Here is a 20,412-nt window from a genome sequence, read left to right on the forward strand (position 1 = left end):
ATTTGAAAAAATGTCATCCACACACTGAGGGAAAAAATAAAAAATAAAAAGAAACCGTTCATAAATTGACCTGCGGTGCTTTTTTTTTTATTCTGCAGAATGTCAATTTATGCTGCCGAATAGCTGCACTTTTTTTGTGGGTTTTCCCCCTTGAATTCAATGGGAGGTAAAACCCGCAACAAATAGGCAAATGTTGCAATTTTTGTGGCGGAAAAGCTGCAATTCCGCAGCAAAAATCAAAATCAGAAAAGAAAAAATAAATCTCTTTTTGTTTTCAAAATAATAAAAAAGGTTAATACTTACTCCCGAGCATTGTCCGAGCAACGCAATCCTCTGTTCTGAGTGCAGCCCAGCCTCCTGGGATGACTTTTCATCCCAGGTGACTGTTGCAGCGTTTCAAAGGCTGCAGCGGTCACATGAACTGCCGCGTCATACTAGAAGACAGGACTGTATTTAGAGCAGAGTGGTGCATTAATATCGCAATGGAGAATGGGGTAAGTACTAACTTTTATTTTTCTAGCAGTGTTTCCGCAGCGGAAATTCCGCCCAAAAAACTGCACCTTAATTTGGTTCAGTTTTTCTGGCGGAATGCCTTGTGGTTACCAGGATGCATATGTAGTGTAATTTTAGGCAGCGTGTCAGCCCTGTGTGCACTTACCCAAAGGGGAATTTATTGACTTTTCTATGGCAGTTTTCTGGCATAAATAGTCCACTTTTGTGGAATGAATGTGTGGCTTTACAAAAGAAGGCAAGGCCACAGCGGCCCAACAAATTTATTTTCAAATTTACGCCAGAAAAATGCATAAATTATAGTGGAAATCTATGCCAGCTCTTAGCTCTGTGGGGCATAGCAAGGTAGAGGCCTCTGCCCCCATCAGACTTCTTCAAACCCCAACCCAAAAGAAAAATTAAATGTAAAAAAAAAAATGAATGTAAAAATAAATTATGCTCACCACACTGCTCCTTTTCTTCTCCCCCACCGCACCGCTTCTCTTCTCATATCTGGATCCCATCAGCATGCAGCGGCTCATACAATGAACTGTCGCCAGTCAGCATCAGGACGTTATATGTGATGCATTAATGACGTTGAGTGCTGTTTTACATATACGTTTTCGACGCTGCTCGGCATCAAGACCTTGTATGAGCCGCTGCATGCAGAGGGGATCCAGATATGAGAAGAGAAGCGGTGCGGTAAGCATAATTGCTTTATATTTTGTCCTATTTGGGGGGGGGGATGGACGACGCAGTCGTTGCACCACAATTATGGCGGATGGCCACGGTCACAGTCAGGAAGGTGCATTAGATATATTAGGAGGCATGCACCTCTTAAGAAATCTGTCGCTTCTTAATCCACCGGAGCGTATGGCTAAGACTGGCGTATGAAACCGATAACCTCCAGACACATATGAAGTTTTTCTTCAATTTAACGATACTTTGATATGTATCAGTAACACACAAGGTAACAGAAGCAGCACACTGAGGACTTCTGTCAGGTACAAGCAGTCACTTCTGCCAATCAGCTGTTTGCCTACTCGCAGCCTATGGTAAATGTCTGCGAGCAAAAGGCTTTTTCATTGGCTGAAAACTCTAAGGCTAGTGCCGTGGCTCCACTCTCCCGCTTCAGGTCAGCATTCAGCCTCATGTGTAGACAAACGCATGAGGCAAATTTTAAAGTGTAAATATGCCTTTACAGGTATTAATAATGTCTGTAGAAGCGTTATTGCGAACTCTGCCTGTGACATGGACACTAACGTTTAGGGCTTGTTCAGATGTGGTGGAATTTTTCCGCTTCAAATTTTGCTGCAAATTTGCGACAATTACGCAATGAATCTGCAACAACGTTTGCATATTTGACAGGTAATTAAGATGTTACAGATATCACAGCAGATTTGTCTCAGATTTCAGCCTTTGCATTGCAGAGGCTGAAATCCGCAGTGAAAATCCCCTGCTTCTTAGTGGCAGCCATTTATGCTGCAGAATGAAAATTCTATTTCCGCAACAGCTTTTTCCGCTACGTCTGCGCTATTACCTAAAAAAGTATAAAAACCAACAGCTGCTGCGGATTTCCACTGCGGACTGTCCGCAGCAGAATTCAACAGCAATTCCGCCATGTCTGAATATGTCCTTAAGCAACTTATGCTAATCTAATAGTATACCTGATATACAGGATTATGCAAAAGGTTTTAGTCAGTTGTGGAAAAATGCTGCAAAGTAAGAATGCTTTCAAAAATAAAAGTGTTAATGTTTTTTTTTAATCAATTAACAAAATACAAAGTGAATGAGCAGAAGAGAAATCCAAATGAAATCAATATTTGGTGTGACCGCCCTTTGCCTTTAAAAGAGCATTAAGTCTTCTAGGTACACTTGCAAAAAGTCATGGATTTTGTAGGTTTAGGGTATGTTCACACGCACTATTTACGGACGTAATTCAGGCATTTTTTGCTGGAATTACGGCCGAAAATACTGCTTGAAAGCGTCGGCAAACATCTGCCCATTCATTTGAATGGGTTTTACGATGTACTGTGCAGACGGTAATTTTTTTTACGCGCCGCTGTCAAAAGACGGCGCGTAAAGAAAGACGCCCGTGTCAAAGAAGTGCCTGTCACTTCTTGGGACGTAATTGGAGCCGTTTTCCATTGACTCCATAGAAAAAAAGCTCCAATTACATCCGTAATGGACGCTGCGAAAAACGCCTGCACATGCCATTACGTCTGAAATTCAGGAGCTGTTTTCGCCTGAAAACAGCTCCGTAATTTCAGACGTAACGGATGTGCACGTGTGAACATAGCCTTTTAGTCAAGTCTTTGATTAATCATACCAAACAGGTGATAATGGGAAGATGGGAGCAGAAGGAAGGAGCAGGGATTAGAGAGACACAGACTTCTGCCTACAGAAGTCCATGAAGATTGGAGGGGGTAGCAGGAGGAGGGAGCAGGAGCAGAGAGAGATACAGTCGCTGCCCATAAAAGTCTATTGGAAGGGGTGTGCAGGGAGGAGACACAAGGCTGCTGATTAGATCTCTATGTCAACACAGTGCTGGATTCTCAGATACACTGCTCATTACTGCTGTATAATGTCCTCAATGCTGCTGCTGTTGCTGCTTTTATATATATATATATATATATATATATATATATATATATATATATATATATATATATATATATATATATATATATACACTACCGTTCAAAAGATTGGGGTCACCCAGAGAATTTTGTGTTTTCCATGAAAACTCACACTTATATTTATCAAATGAGTTGCAAAATGACTAGAAAATATAGTCAAGACATTGACAAGGTTAGAAATAATGATTTTTATTTGAAATAATAATTTTCTCCTTCAAACTTTGCTTTCGTCAAAGAATGCTCCATTTGCAGCAATTACAGCATTGCAGACCTTTGGCATTCTAGCTGTTAATTTGCTGAGGTAATCGGGAGAAATTTCACCCCATGCTTCCAGAAGGCCCTCCCACAAGTTGAATTGGCTTGATGGGCACTTCTTACGTACCATACGTTCAAGCTGCTCCCACAACAGCTCTATGGGGTTGAGATCTGGTGACTGCGCTGGCCACTCCATTACAGATAGAATACCAGCTGCCTGCTTCTTCCCTAAATAGTTCTTGCATAATTTGGAGGTGTGCTTTTGGGTCATTGTCCTGTTCTAAGATGAAATTGGCTCCAATCAAGCGCTGTCCACAGGGTATGGCATGGCGTTGCAAAATGGAGTGATAGCCTTCCTTATTCAAAATCCCTTTTACCTTGTACAAATCTCCCACTTTACCAGCACCAAAGCAACCCCAGACCATCACATTACCTCCACCATGCTTGACATATGGCGTCAGGCACTCTTCCAGCATCTTTTCAGTTGTTCTGCGTCTCACAAATGTTCTTATGTGTGATCCAAACACCTCAAACTTCGATTCGTCTGTCCATAACACTTTTTTCCAATCTTCCTCTGTCCAATGTCTGTGTGCTTTTGCCCATATTAATCTTTTCCTTTTATTAGCCAGTCTCAGATATGGCTTTTTCTTTGCCACTCTGCCCTGAAGGCCAGCATCCCGGAGTCGCCTCTTCACTGTAGACGTTGACACTGGCGTTTTGCGGGTACTATTTAATGAAGCTGCCAGTTGAGGACCTTTGAGGCGTCTATTTCTCAAACTAGAGACTCTAATGTATTTGTCTTGTTTCTCAGTTGTGCAGCAGGGCCTCCCACTTTTCTTTCTACTCTGGTTAGAGCCTGTTTGTGCTGTCCTCTGAAGGGAGTAGTACACACCGTTGTAGGAAATCTTCAGTTTCTTGGCAATTTCTCGCATGGAATAGCATTCATTTCTAAGAACAAGAATAGACTGTCGAGTTTCACATGAAAGCTCTCTTTTTCTAGCCATTTTGAGAGTTTAATCGAACCCACAAATGTAATGCTCCAGATTCTCAACTAGCTCAAAGGAAGGTCAGTTTTATAGCTCCTCTAAACAGCAAAACTGTTTACAGCGGTGCTAACATAATTGCACAAGGGTTTTCAAGTGTTTTCTAATCATCCATTAGCCTTCTAACACAGTTAGCAAACACAATGTACCATCAGAACACTGGAGTGATGGTTGCTGGAAATGGGCCTCTATACACCTATGTAGATATTGCATTAAAAACCAGACGTTTGCAGCTAGAATAGTCATTTAGCACATTAACAATGTATAGAGTGTATTTCTGATTAATTTAATGTTATCTTCATTGAAAAAAACTGTGCTTTTCTTTCAAAAATAAGGAAATTTCTAAGTGACCCTAAACTTTTGAACGGTAGTATATATATATATATATATATATATATATATATATATATATATATATATATATATATATGTGGGTGTATATATATATATATATATATATATATATATATATATATATACAGTCCAATGGTAGATGAACACAACACTCCAATGGTTTCCAAAAAATCAGGCCATGTGCTCGTTACCTGGGGATGAATCAATTCCCCAAAAGAATAGGGAGAGACATAGAACACAGCAACGGCACCAGGACTTCAGAGTAGATGAAAGCAAAAAGTGGATTTATTCACCTCAGTAAAGCAACGTTTCGGTTCAACAGGAACCTTTCTCAAGCCATAACAAACTAAACAAAGTGTAGAAAAGCAAAAGAGGAGAACCTCCAGCTCACCTTGTGAGTACAAATTGATGTACTATGGACTCCGCACGGATCCTCGCGTCGGCACACGTTGTATGAGTTTCAAGAGAAAGAAGTATTGGATCCAGCGTAGCTGTAACTAAAAAGGAACTCGTTCCAAGTTTAATGAAAAAAATATTCAATTAAAAGAGGTCAGTCTGAATGATGTCCTCTGGTGCTGGGAGGGAAGTAGGAAAATAACGAAAGCCTACGCGTTTCAAACGCTGACTGCGTTCTTAATCATGGCTAGGATGAACTCATCCTAGCCATGATTAAGAACGCAGTCAGCGTTTGAAACGCGTAGGCTTTCGTTATTTTCCTACTTCCCTCCCAGCACCAGAGGACATCATTCAGACTGACCTCTTTTAATTGAATATTTTTTTCATTAAACTTGGAACGAGTTCCTTTTTAGTTACAGCTACGCTGGATCCAATACTTCTTTCTCTTGAAACTAAACAAAGTGTCAGGTATTTATAGGAGGAGTGTACATAGATTGATAATAACACAATTAGATGCATAATTCCATCAAAACATATACATAGATTTGTGTCAGTTATATAAAAAGACATAAAAAAAGTGTGCATAGTTCTTCCACTGTGAAACATATAAATATAATAAAATACATATAAACAGTGTAGTGGTAATTAAACAAAGTGCTGTGATTAGGGGCAATTATGGATGATTGGAAGCAGGCAGAAACTCATTATATTTGAACAGCAATGTACTTACTGTACAGACGTTTATCCATGCCGAGGATAGGGAATTGCGCCCGACACACACATGTGTGTCAACTGCGCATGTCCCAAGATGGCGCCCACACCGGATATTAAGTCCGGTGGAACGCATCTGGCAACAGATCCCCACTGCGCATGCGCCACATCGGAACATGCGTTCCATCTCTACTGCGCACGCGCCAGCCGGGATTTGTAAAGAGTGCAGAGCAGAGATTACTAATATTAATAGAAAAACTGTTATTTGTCATGGTCCACACGATATCGTGGATTATAAGGTTCAACCCCCAAAGGGTTATATGGGTTTTGAACCAAATTTTCCACACATCGAGAAATTAAATAAAGGGAGCTGCAAAGACACTGCTAATAGTGTACTCTGGGGCCCCCTATTGGTAAAAACATAAAGTTGTATGTCATAATGGGTCACTATAATTAACTATGATCGCCAATGGGGCAAAAAATAGAAATGTTGTGCTATAAGGAAAGCTAGCACTCAAACAGGAATATCACATATTCCCACGTGAATGTCACCTTCAAAAAGAGACGCATCTGTCTAAATAAGGCAGTATGCGTTGAATGTTAATGCTACGCACACATTTGAAAAAAAAGACATAGATACAAATACCAAAATGCAGATACGAACATCCACAGTATAAGGACCATAACATCCAAATATATAATTCTCATCGACCCGTGCTATTTTTAATAAGCTATCTCATATGGCTCAATACATATATAATCCAAACATGACTTTAACGTTTTTATAAATAGAAACAAGGAGACTTCTGCCGCTTTCCAATATCTCTCAAAAATTGCTTGACATGTGGTTGTGTATCTGAGATATTACCCTTTATCTCCACTTTCTCCTCATTAAGCCCACAAATTGGTGGGATTCTGAGGAGAGATTGGAAGATGTTAGAGAGAGCCTTTCAGAAGGTTACTGAATTCCAGGAAGGGCCTATGATGGCGTATAGGAGAGGCAAAACCATCAAAAATAGTGTAGTTAAGGCCGATATTGGGTCACATCGGAAAAATCAGATGTTCTTGGCACCTCCGAAACATGGATGTTTTCCATGTCTTGGTTGCAACATTTGTGACAATATGATTAAGGGGGGTGTTTTTAATCACCCACAAACTGGTCAGCCAATCAACATAAAGGGCTTCTTTACGTGTCAGTCTTCATTTGTCATTTATTTGTTGAGCTGCCCATGTGGGCTCCACTATGTTGGTGAGACCACTACAGAGGTACGTCTCAGGTTGAGAAACCATAAATCAAACATCAAATCTAAAAGGCAGGATCTACCAGTGTCGAGACACTTTGTTGAGAAGGGACATAGCCTGTCACAGTTGAGATTCAGAGTCATTGACTCTGTGCCTCAGCTGAGACGTGGCGGTGATAGGGGTCGGATGCTTAAAAGAAAAGAGCTCGAGTGGATTTTTAAATTAGAGACCATGTCTCCCAAGGGATTGAATATAGAATATCCCTGTGGTCCACATATTTGAGATAAGGATGGGTCATCTACTCTCTCCCTAAAATCGATAGAGATATGATTGGTTGACGCTCTCAAAGGTGTAATTTTGTGTTTTTGATGTATGTTTTTTGAGGTCCTATTTTGACCTCCTTCTAACATACATTTTTATTTTTATATTTGTTTTTATATTTCATATACATTGTGTATTTTCTTCTTGTATATTTCAGATACACAACCACATGTCAAGCAATTTTTGAGAGATATTGGAAAGCGGCAGAAGTCTCCTTGTTTCTATTTATAAAAACGTTAAAGTCATGTTTGGATTATATATGTATTGAGCCATATGAGATAGCTTATTAAAAATAGCACGGGTCGATGAGAATTATATATTTGGATGTTATGGTCCTTATACTGTGGATGTTCGTATCTGCATTTTGGTATTTGTATCTATGTCTTTTTTTTCAAATGTGGGCGTAGCATTAACATTCAACGCATACTGCCTTATTTAGACAGATGCGTCTCTTTTTGAAGGTGACATTCACGTGGGAATATGTGATATTCCTGTTTGAGTGCTAGCTTTCCTTATAGCGCAACATTTCTATTTTATGCCCCATTGGCGATCATAGTTAATTATAGTGACCCATTATGACATACAACTTTATGTTTTTACCAATAGGGGGGCCCCAGAGTACACTATTAGCAGTGTCTTTGCAGCTCCCTTTATTTAATTTCTCGATGTGTGGAAAATTTGGTTCAAAACCCATATAACCCTTTGTGGGTTGAACCTTATAATCCACAATATCGTGTGGACCATGACAAATAACAGTTTTTCTATTAATATTAGTAATCTCTGCTCTGCACTCTTTACAAATCCCGGCTGGCGCGTGCGCAGTAGAGATGGAACGCATGTTCCGATGTGGCGCATGCGCAGTGGGGATCTGTTGCCAGATGCGTTCCACCGGACTTAATATCCGGTGTGGGCGCCATCTTGGGACATGCGCAGTTGACACACATGTGTGTGTCGGGCGCAATTCCCTATCCTCGGCATGGATAAACGTCTGTACAGTAAGTACATTGCTGTTCAAATATAATGAGTTTCTGCCTGCTTCCAATCATCCATAATTGCCCCTAATCACAGCACTTTGTTTAATTACCACTATACTGTTTATATGTATTTTATTATATTTATATGTTTCACAGTGGAAGAACTATGCACACTTTTTTTATGTCTTTTTATATAACTGACACATATCTATGTATATGTTTTGATGGAATTATGCATCTAATTGTGTTATTATCAATCTATGTACACTCCTCCTATAAATACCTGACACTTTGTTTAGTTTGTTATGGCTTGAGAAAGGTTCCTGTTGAACCGAAACGTTGCTTTACTGAGGTGAATAAATCCACTTTTTGCTTTCATCTACTCTGAAGTCCTGGTGCCGTTGCTGTGTTCTATGTCTCTCCCTATAATATATATATATATATATATATATATATATATATATATATATATATATATATATATATATATATATATATATATATGATAGAGATAGGAGAGAAGGATTCTTCTCTTCGGTGTGTGCAGTGTATAGAAGACATGATAGAAGTTAAGTTAGGTTCCACCCACTAGTTTAGGGAATTTGGAGAATTGGAGATAGAGCCTGCAGAGGGGGAAACTGCAAAATAATGCATATTACAAGTCATACAATGGCCATAAATAGTGTTATTTCGGATGTACACACACATGGCAGCATATTCTGAAAAGTCACCTGAAAGGTTAGGTACGCCTTAAAGAATAGTCTAGGAGCAGGAAGAAATGGAAAAATCTAACGTCCCAGATATTCCAGTAAATGATTGTTACACTCCGCTGCCTTTGGCTCTTCCGTACATTGTAATTTACTTTCATATATTCTGTGTAATACGGCATGTTTAGCCCACACAAATACTTCACAATGACAGAGTGCTCTGAAATTCTCTTCCAGCAACAAACTAACAAACCTAAACGGTGAATTGTGAGAATCTGAAATCATTGTCTTTAGATAAATATCATGTGCCCAAATACTACCACCATGCACTGCCTAAATAACGGTGCCATACACTGTCCAAATAACAGTGCTTTCAGTTCCCAAGTCTTTTAATGAAGATGCTAAAGGGATTTGTTGTAAATTCCTACCTCTGTATCATTGCGGGGGAGCTGTATGAGGTATCTAGACATTGGAGGTCTCAGGATTTGTCAATTCTGTCCAGAGCAGTATTGGTTAAATGATTAGACATTTTCTTTTTGAAGCTTCCATGCATCCCTACAGTGATTGGCTGAGAGAGTGTTGCCAGCTATCTAAAGTTGAAGTCCCTTGTTCTTGGCATTGGTGGTGGCCCCAGAGGTCAGATCCATATTGATCATCCTTCATAACCTGCCTAATTGATAGGTCCTAAAAGTGATATGTGAACTGCTAAAATTGCAGATCTGATCAAATCTGACCTGGCTTTTGCTGCATCACAGCTGGAAACTACTTTTAAGTCTGAGGTTTGTGAAATCGAAATAGACATCAATCTGACGGTTGAGAGGGTTGACAGGTTGGAGGATAGATAAGACCCACTGCAGGCAACTGCGCAGTTCACTCCACAGTTTTTCACCAAGCCTGTTACCTCCGTCAATTGCTCTGCGACACAGACAATAAGGCAAGCCTGCAGAACCTTAAAATCAGGGTTAAGTGGGAATTAACATTTCCCTTGTCAATGGAGTGTGTCCCTGCATATGGAAACACTTTTAACACTGCTTAGACAGTGTCAGATTGTGTAGGGACATGTCCCATTGACAATGGACATGGTAGCACCCAGGTCTCAATTTAATGATATATTTCCAGGAGGAACAGCAGAGGAATATCACAATGCAGCATTCTAAGAAATGCTGACAAGTCCTCTTTAGTGACATATCAGCTAGTCATTTCTACCTATTTCTTTGAGAATTCCTGAATATTATACACCTATAAATTAATTAAATATAGATATCTGCTTTGATCAAGTTCCGGCTATGCAATCGTAAAACCATCATGGTGAACTCCTGAATAAGCTGCCCTAAATTAATCAGATATCCTTCCTATTTCTATTTAATTACAACCACTTACAAGTCATTTGCTTCGATTGCTTGTGTAAACAGTATATTTCAACGCCTCTTCTAACTACTCCTGTAAGTGGTTCATCTATTCAGAGCTTGCTGCCTGTAAATGGTTCTCATTTACAACTTCTATCATTGAAAAGAAAGAAATAATATTACACAATTTAATTTATGTGATTTTTCAGATTCAGGGTTGGCCTCGTGCAAAAGAAAAATAAATGATAATAGTTTTAGGATCAAAACAAGAAGCATAAAGTATAAAAGAAGAAAATTCTGATCCCGGCCGTTTAATCCACTATGACCCTCTGGGCTGTCCTCTGATAATCTGTGTTCAGTATACCTGACCAAGCTCACTTTCACACCGGTGTATTTAGGTATTTTACATCAGTATTTGTAAGTTATGGCTTTCGGAATACATTGAGACAAAATAAGGGAAAAATATGATGAGTTATTAAAGCCTACCTAACTTTTCAGATGACTTTTCAGACTTAGCTGTCATATGTGTGTACACAGGGCCGGCCTTAGGTTGGATGGCGCCCTGTGCGGGACTCTCTATTGCCGCCCCCTACACAAACCAAAAATTAACCACATATATAGACAATCTGGAACATATAAACTGTACATACATAAAGCCAGCTATATAAACATACAGGCAAATATATATACACATATCTGGAATATATACATACAGGTAAATATATAGACGTACAGACACATATGTACACATACACACCGGCAGATAAATACACAGACAGGGACATATACAAATACATAAAAGGCACATATATACAAGCACAAAGACACATTCACAAACAGACCCATATATATCCACACAGGCACATATATACCCAGTACAGATAATGTCGTAGATTTCATGTGCAGCCCTATGTAACACCACCGATAACAAACAGTAATAACTGAATACAGATAATGTAGTAGATGTTGCCTGCAGTCCTATGTAACACCACAGATAACACAGTGATAACTCTCTGAGTACAGATAATGTAGTAGACGTTACCTGCAGTCCTGTGCAACACCACAGATAACACAGTGATAACTCTCTGAGTACAGATAATGTAGCAGACATTACCTGCAGTCCTATGTAACACCACAGATAACACAGAGTGATAACTCTCTGAGTACAAATAATGTAGTAGACGTTACCTGCAGTCCTATGTAACACCACAGATAACAAACAGTAATAACTGAGTACAGATAATGTAGTAGATGTTGCCTGCAGTCCTATGTAACACCACAGATAACACAGTGATAACTCTCTAAGTACAGATAATGTAGTAGACGTTAAGTGCAGTCCTGTGCAACACCACAGATAACACAGTGATAACTCTCTGAGTACAGATAATGTAGTAGACATTACCTGCAGTCCTATGTAACACCACAGATAACACAGTGATAATTCTCTGAGTACAGATAATGTAGTGGATGTTATCTGCAGCCCTATGTAACACCACAGATAACACAGAGTGATAACTCTCTGAGTACAAATAATGTAGTAGACGTTACCTGCAGTCCTATGTAACACCACAGATAACAAACAGTAATAACTGAGTACAGATAATGTAGTAAATGTTGCCTGCAGTCCTATGTAACACCACAGATAACACAGTGATAACTCTCTAAGTACAGATAATGTAGTAGACGTTACCTGCAGTCCTGTGCAACACCACAGATAACACAGTGATAACTCTCTGAGTACAGATAATGTAGCAGACATTACCTGCAGTCCTATGTAACACCACAGATAACACAGTGATAATTCTCTGAGTACAGATAATGTAGTGGATGTTATCTGCAGCCCTATGTAACACCACAGATAACACAGAGTGATAACTCTCTGAGTACAAATAATGTACTAGACGTTACTTGCAGTCCTATGTAACATCACTGATAACGTAGTGATATCTCACATACTGTATACACACAGAGAAATACACAGAGACACACAGACACTCACCATCTCTCCATGCTGACAGTATCACAGGCTTCGTGCAGGACGGGCTGTGGGCGGAGCTTCCTCCTCTGCTCCTCGGCTGTTATTTACTCTGTGTGTGTAAAACTAAGAACAGAGCACAGAGTAGAGGCAGAGCCCAGTGGCGCCCCCTACATGCTTGGAGGAGGCAGCGCCCTGTGTGCTCGCACAGCTCGCACACCCCTTAGGCCGGCCCTGTGTGTACATGTGGAATAACACGATTTCTGGCTACTCTATGACTTATATTCCATATTGTTTTTAGCAGTTTTCACATCTACAGGCTCTATTTCTAATTCTCAGTTGTCTCTGAGCTAGTGGGCGGAGACTAACTGCTATCATGTCTTCGATACACTGCACACATAGAAGAGGAGAATCCTGCTCTCCTATCTCTACATACATATATATATATATATATATATATATATATATATATATACATATATATATATATATATATATATATATATATATATATATATATATATTTATATGCTGTGGCATGGAGGACATTATACACCAGCAATGAGCAGTGAAGCCGTGAATCCAGCGGTGGGGTGGGACATTAACACTTATCAAGAAGCTGCAGCATGTCCGTGTGTGTCTTTCTCACTCTGCTTATGCTCCCCCTTCCTTCTCTGTAAACTTTTATGGGCAGTGTGTCTGGGTCCTTTTCTCTCTCTGCTCCCTCCTCCTGCCCCCCTTCCCTCTCAATGGTATGATCAGGCTGCGAAGAAACAATCCCACTTCCTGCAGTCTGTCTCCTCTGCTCTGTAACTAGAGATGGATTTTGCTTGAAAACAGGGCAAATTCTGTGTGAAGTTACTGCCACTATTTGTATCCTTCCTGAAATCTGCTGTCCAGCACAGCAGATTACGGGAAGGGAGACACCTAGTGTCGGTAACTTCACACAGAATTTGCATGGATAAAACAACTAAATTTTAACAGTAAGTAAGTAACAAAGTTGATCTACTGTATATCAGGTATAGAATTAGATCAGCATAATTTGTTTGAAAAGTTATTGTCTATTTAAAGTAAAAACGATCTATAACCATAAGGGGTAGAAGGGGCTATGTTAGATCAGAAACCAGGGTGTGCTTTTTTTCTAGAAACACCACCCCTCTTGTCCATGGACTGTGTCTGATATAGCAGCTCAGCCATTTTCACTTAAATGGGTCTAAGCCGCACTACCAGACCCAACTCATGGAAAAAGACTAAGAAAAGAGAAGACTCTCGAAGAAAAGAACAGAAGTCAGAAGTAAATTATGTCAGGTGCACCTGAAGCCCACTGAGGAATTATAACCCTCCATTTTCAGCGGTCTATGGTTTATCTATGGTACACAGTCTGCAGTAGTGATGGGTAGTGCATGAATGATTCGTTCAAAATGAACAGATTTTTCAAAGTGAACTAACTCATTTAGTTCACATCCCTGGCAGAGATTAGTTCATCAGGAACTAAAGCAAGTAGGGGTAGACAGACAGTGAGTGTGGGAGGAGTCAGACTGTGAGTGTGGGAGGAGTCAGACAGTGTGTGTGGGAGGAGTCAGACCGGGAGTGTGGGGGAGTCAGACGGAGTGTGGGGGGGGAGTCCGACAGTGAGTGTGGGAGGAGTCAGATAGTGAGTATGGGAGGAGTCAGACAGTGAGTGTGGGGGGAGTCAGACAGTGAGTTAATGAGCACAGCAGCTCCTCAGTCATCACTGTCACATTACCATTTGATTTTTAGTTCCTATTGACGAAAAAGGAAAGTAGAAAATCACAACACAGCCCGGCAAATACAAATCTAATAAAATAAAATAAACTCTGAAAGTGTGTGTGTGTGTGTGTGTGTGTGTTCAAGCAATTCACCTGTTTTTGTGATAACACAAGGTCCAGTCTTGCTGCTAACACTGGCTACTGTGCCCCCTGCTCTGGGCTCCTGTACCCCCTGCTCTGTGCTACTGTGCCCCCTGCTCTGGGCTCCTGTGCCCCCTGCTCTGGGCTTCTGTATCCCCTCCCCTGCTCTGTGGTAGGTGCTGCACTGCTTTTCAGCTCTCTCATACCCATTCACTATGAGTCAGTACCTGTAAACTGCAATAGGTGGTGCTGCTTCATTCAAGCATCTGATTGAACTAGACTATCATGATTGGTTCTCCTAGCATATTAGTTCACTAGTTCATTAACCCCTGTGAAGGATGATTTATTTGCTTATATTCTCTGTATGAAGTTACATTGTGAATTATCAAGCAGGATGCCGAATTACTAAGATATGTAATATGTGAAAGTGATGATAATGTTTAAATGATTTAGTTTCGTGCAGCAGCCATCTTGTCTGGAGTTCCCATCTTGGTTCTTTTGTAGTGAATAGAAAAGTCATTGTTCCTTTAATACAAGTAATGTTGATTTCGTATGTTTTATCTTTGACCTTGGTTCCCATGCGAAGATGGACAGGGAGTGAGATGGGAGGATGGCAAGTATGCGTGAGGGAAGGTCTCCCCCATCTCCACGAGAATATTCTGTCCAAGAGAGAGATAAGACACTTGTAAACATAATGTGTGAAGAATTATAATGATGTATCTGGGATGTATTTTAATGTATGCTTTTTACTGAATAACAAATATTGTTGCATTGTCTCTGATTGGTTTACCTCAAGCCTACACCCCTTCTGAATTTCAGTTTAACAGTTTGAGGTTGGTAATAAATCCTTCAGAGGAGCATTGTTAACATTTCAGCGTGTCTGTGTGTTTTCTTCTCCTCTCTCGATATATATCGGTGAAATATCCTAATTAGGATACTGACTAATGGAGTCTGGCCTTGAGAGTCTGTTGGGACTCGTATAAATTTCAGTCTAATATATTTTGGGCGATGGATTTCCACGACAGTAATGGTGCCGATAAAACCCAGGAAGATTGCACGTCTGATAAGCTGTCACTGGAGAGGTCTGGCTTTGCATCTGTGAATTACAAAAAACCGCTGTAGGTAAGGAGCTTATTCTTACACCATTCACACATGTATTGCGTAAGCCTTGGAATCTAGCTGTCAGACGTCACTTCTTTATGGACGAGACTCCTTAGTCAGAACGGGTTGAAAGATGGATCCAAAAAGGTATGTTGAAGCTTTTTGTGTGATGAAGGATTGCAGGTGTGTACGTGATCTTAAACTGTTGATATGAAAGACATGAGAGAATTTTTGCCAGCAATTATATTGTTAACCAGGAAAATTGTAAGACCTCCGCCTTTGGAATGCAGTGACGTAGCGCATGGCAGAGAGAAGTCGTAACTCACATGTGAAGTATTTGAAATGAAAAGATTGTAGTCTGGACTGTGAGGAAAAAACAAAACTTCTGCTTGCTGCTTTGTTGTAGCGTAATTTGTTATTTAGTTGTGTAAAATTGTTGAGGATTAATAGTTGTTCTGTTACCCGTTTGTCTGGGATTATAGTTGGGAGGTATTGACTGTTTGTAGGTGAGATAGTTGTGAGTAATATCATGTAGTACCACAGGGGCTTCAATGGTTAAGTCCTGATAATGTAGAATCCAGTGCAAGGAGAAGCAATTGTGTCTATATTGAATTTGCACTCAATACCATTACCCAGTGCAATAGGGAAAACTTTGAATACTGTATTAGAAAATCATTTATATTTTCCTGGCTCATTGCCAGACAGTGATATTGTGTGTAAGGGTCCATAAACCAGTTGTATGCATTGCAAGACTGGCATAAGGTGGGAATCAGTACAGACTGATTTCTAGCACATGATAATCCGGCATATACACTTTGATGTAAAATAACATCCAAGTAATTAAGTCTGTAGTAGTATAACATCAGACCGCTGGATTGAATACTGTTGTAATATAACATCCTGTATTCAATGAATGACCCTGACACTTACCCCAGGTGCCACCTGTGTCGTAGTAATAATTACAGTGAAGGACATTGGTATTGGCTCAGACCCACAGCCCGTAAAGAAATTATCACCAACATACATAACAGCCCCCTAAACTACAACCCACAGAGTGAACGGCTGAGCGGGGAGGATAATATATATATGTTACCAAATATAATTTGCATGTGAAACCATTGCAAAGTGCTAGAGGAAAGAGTTTGGGATATATGCTACATCATGGGCTGTATGAACTGAAAGACACCCCCCCGGCAGCAAGTGTTCTGCATAAGTGAAGTGTTACCAACTCCTGCTTGAATCAATGGAGGTTCATGAATGTCGATTGTGTTGAAGAATTTGCTCTTGTAATTGTTGATTGGCAGCATTTTGTCTGATCTTGATGTTCAATACAGTGAGGGATCAGAGGATCCTACTGCTAGAATGTCTGGAGGAACGACTTTTGATATCGTATTGGTAAGACAGTCTAGGAGATAGACTGGTCTGAGATATCTGTCAGCAAACGTGGCGTAGCCTGCTTGCCTGGAGGTGGGGGATTTACCGGAAATCACCCTACTGCTCTCCGACCATGGGGTCAGGAGGAAGTTGGACAAAGATGCTTTGGGGCACTGGTCCCGGCCAACATTAGAATGAGCAAAAGGAGCTGGGGCTTTAATTATAAAGTATGTGAAGGCAAAATAACACACTGAAAAAAATTGTTGAAGAGGCTGGCAGCCGTAAGAAGGATATTTGCATGTGATCAGGTGATTACAGGTAGTTACAAGTAAGATGATGTGAGAAAGAACAATTTAAATACAGGTGTAAATTTTCATTGGAAGAGTGAAGAAAACGGAGCAGCCAGGTACATTGCAGTGACTAACGTGGGTCAGAACGGGGGGAGTGTAATGTGAACAGGTGTGATGAGACATCTGTGTGATGTGTGATACATATGTAATGTGATGTGACATCTGTGTGATGTGTGTAATGTAACATGTCTGAAGTTTGAAATTAATGGCCACAATAAAAGCAGAACTATATTGTATGTTTCCTATTTTTAACAGCAGTAATGTCTAAAAATTTTAGTGTTTTGTGTATGGGGTTAAAATCAGTTCCACTTTTTTCATTTTTTTTGTATGCAACGTGTCTTATTTTCGCGCACGCACAGTTGTCTGTAGCTACACCAAGCGAGAAAAATATTACAGCCGGCTGGATCTGTTTGTAGAAAGATAAAAGCTATACTGCAGATTAATGTGTTATAATGTGATAAGATTTAATGTTGGAATGTTTTGATGTTGATTCAAATGAATTAAAATACAGATATTGTGAGACACAGGGTTTTGAAAATGTATGTGCCCCCTCTGTTCCCTATTCTTATGTACAGCTTATTGGTTTGCAGTAATTAATATTACCAGATATATTATTTTCTGTGTTATTGAATAACTAATTACATTTGTTTTGTTTTTTTGTTTTCACATATGAGGCACGTGCTATGGTGCTGCCTAAATGTTATTTTTGAAAATGTGAGAAGTTTTACAGGTAAATGGTTGCAGGTCATTTTAAAGATAAAATGTATTTTTGTCAGGAGAAAGTAATCTTTTTTGTTCTAGGCTGTTGTGTATTACAGGGGGTTAAGCTAGTGCCCCCCCCCCTCCCCCCCGATAGAGTGCCTAATTTTATTATGTTGATATGTCGTTTTGAACCCTGCTACATTACTTTCGCAGAGTCCAAATAGGAGGGAATGGTGAAGGGACTGATCAGGTAGTTTTGTTTTGTGTTTTATTTTGTTTTGAATTAATGAATTTGGTTCTAGGAGATCTACAAAATGTGTATGAGCTTCAAGGAGTAACCCAGATTAAATGTGTATGACAGTAACCTACATTTTGAGGTTTTTCTGTGTAGATGGTTCCAGATCCTTCCAGAACGGTGAATATGGCACTGGGTAAGCTGTGCTGTAGTCTCCACCCAATATGAGGTATTGTGTAAGAGACCATCCCCCTCCAGCCAATTTACACAGGAGGCAGAGGTGACGTCACTCACAGATGAGTCTTTACAGATTTAGATGGGGAGAAGGCAAAACAAAAAAATTGTTTGAATATTGTTTATTTTATGCCAGATTTCAGTAACATATTTTGTTTGTTTTTGTATTAACTGGTTGCCGACACAGGACGAGTATGCTCGTCCTGAGCGGCGAGCACTTCGCGCATTAGGACGAGCATACTCGTCCTGTGTGACAGCCGTCCCTGCGCGCGTCTGTGCGCGCGATCGAGAGCGGGGCAACGGCTGTAATACACAGCCACGGCCCCGCTCTGACAGAGGAGAGAAGAGAAACATCTTCTCTCCGCTGTTAACCCTTTGAACGCCGCGATGACAGCTGATCGCGGCATTCAAGGAGAGGGGACTGCACATTGATCGCGTCACAGAAAATAACTGTGACGCAATCAAAGCCCATAACTCATATGGCCAGACAGCCCAGGGTCCAGTGAAGGACCCCAGGGCTGTCTGAACATATTTCCTGTTGTTAGGGCATACTGAGGTATGCCCTAACAACTGCCTGTGTACGATCAGTAACAGGCTAATGTACTGGCATATAGATCTATGCCAGTACATTGCAGTTACAAAATAAAAATCAAAATGATAAATCCCTTTATGGGATTTAAAAAAAAAGTTAAATGAATGTAAAAAAAAAATAATGGTAAATAAATAAATTAAAAGTTAATAAAATACACAGAAATACAAATTTTTTATAATAAATCAACTTTTTAAAATATAAGTCCCAAAACATGAAATAATATAGACATATTTGGTATCACCACGACCGTAACAACCTGTACTACAAATTTATACCATTCTTTATTATGATCGGTGTATGGTGTAAAAAAATAAATATTAAAACTGCTGCACAACTGCTTTTTTTCTGCATTTTAATCTAATTAAAAATTTATAGAAATTAAACGATAATGTATTTGTACCAAAAAATGGTACGTACATAAAGTACAACTCGTCCCGCAAAAAAAAAAGTCTCATACAACTACGTCGTACAAAAAATAAAAGCGTTATGAGCGTCGGGATGCAAAGAGGGAAATGTAAAAAAAATTGCTCTGTCCTCAAGGCTAAAATTGGCCATGTCCTTAAGGGGTTAATCAGGTATTTACAGGACCTGGTGGGTGGGATTTACAAGTGTTCTGGATCATCAGATAAATGTGGAACAATAAAACTCCACCCTTTTGAAATGTTCTATCCATATGTGACATGGGTTTCCAATGTAAATTTGTAATGTAGACATACTTTATCATATACAGTATGTGTAGAACAGGATACGAGGCACAAGGTAAATTACCCAGAAACCACTCTCACCTTCTTGTTCATCTCAAGGAGCGGAGTTAGAGGTGCTCGCTGAGGCTTGTAACCTGGCAAAAGGTAAGACGGCCGACATATACACTGACTCTAGGTACGCTTTTGGCATTGCCCACAATTATGGGCCCATTGGTAGTAGGAACTTTATTGGATCATTGGGTAAGCCAATTGAGAGAGCAAGAGAAAACAGAACTGACAACAAGGGTATATGCAGCCAGGTATCAGTAAATTGGCTTGTCCCTGGATACAATAATGCCACCACTAGGTTTGTAGCAGCCGGCATGATGTGCGCACGGCATGACATAGGTAAAACAGCAAAGGTACCGGTGAAAAGTGCAGCCCGGCCAGATTAACAGTCCCAGCGACTGCAGAACATACAACTACCCGAGGTAGAAGTGTATGACAATGTGCTTGTGTGTGTAGACCTGTTCTCAGGGGGGCCTGAAGCCCAGCCTGTATTTTCCCCACTGCAGACGTTGTGTGTAAGTGACAGGGGAACAATGTTATCCCAAGTATTGAACTGATGTTTGTACAATAAGATATCAGCAGTTCTCCAGATCTTATTCCAAAGTTAGTTTGTTTAATAATTGTATTTAAGAAGTGTTGTGGGAATATTAAATACTGAAGTTAAGTTTTATGTAAAGTTCTGGACCAGCCTTAGCATTGGACTATTAGAGTCATGCGTCAGATAAAAGGTACAGAAGTGGAATATTCCC

Source organism: Rhinoderma darwinii, chromosome 4, assembly GCF_050947455.1.
Source record: "Rhinoderma darwinii isolate aRhiDar2 chromosome 4, aRhiDar2.hap1, whole genome shotgun sequence".
Lineage (NCBI taxonomy): Eukaryota > Metazoa > Chordata > Amphibia > Anura > Rhinodermatidae > Rhinoderma > Rhinoderma darwinii.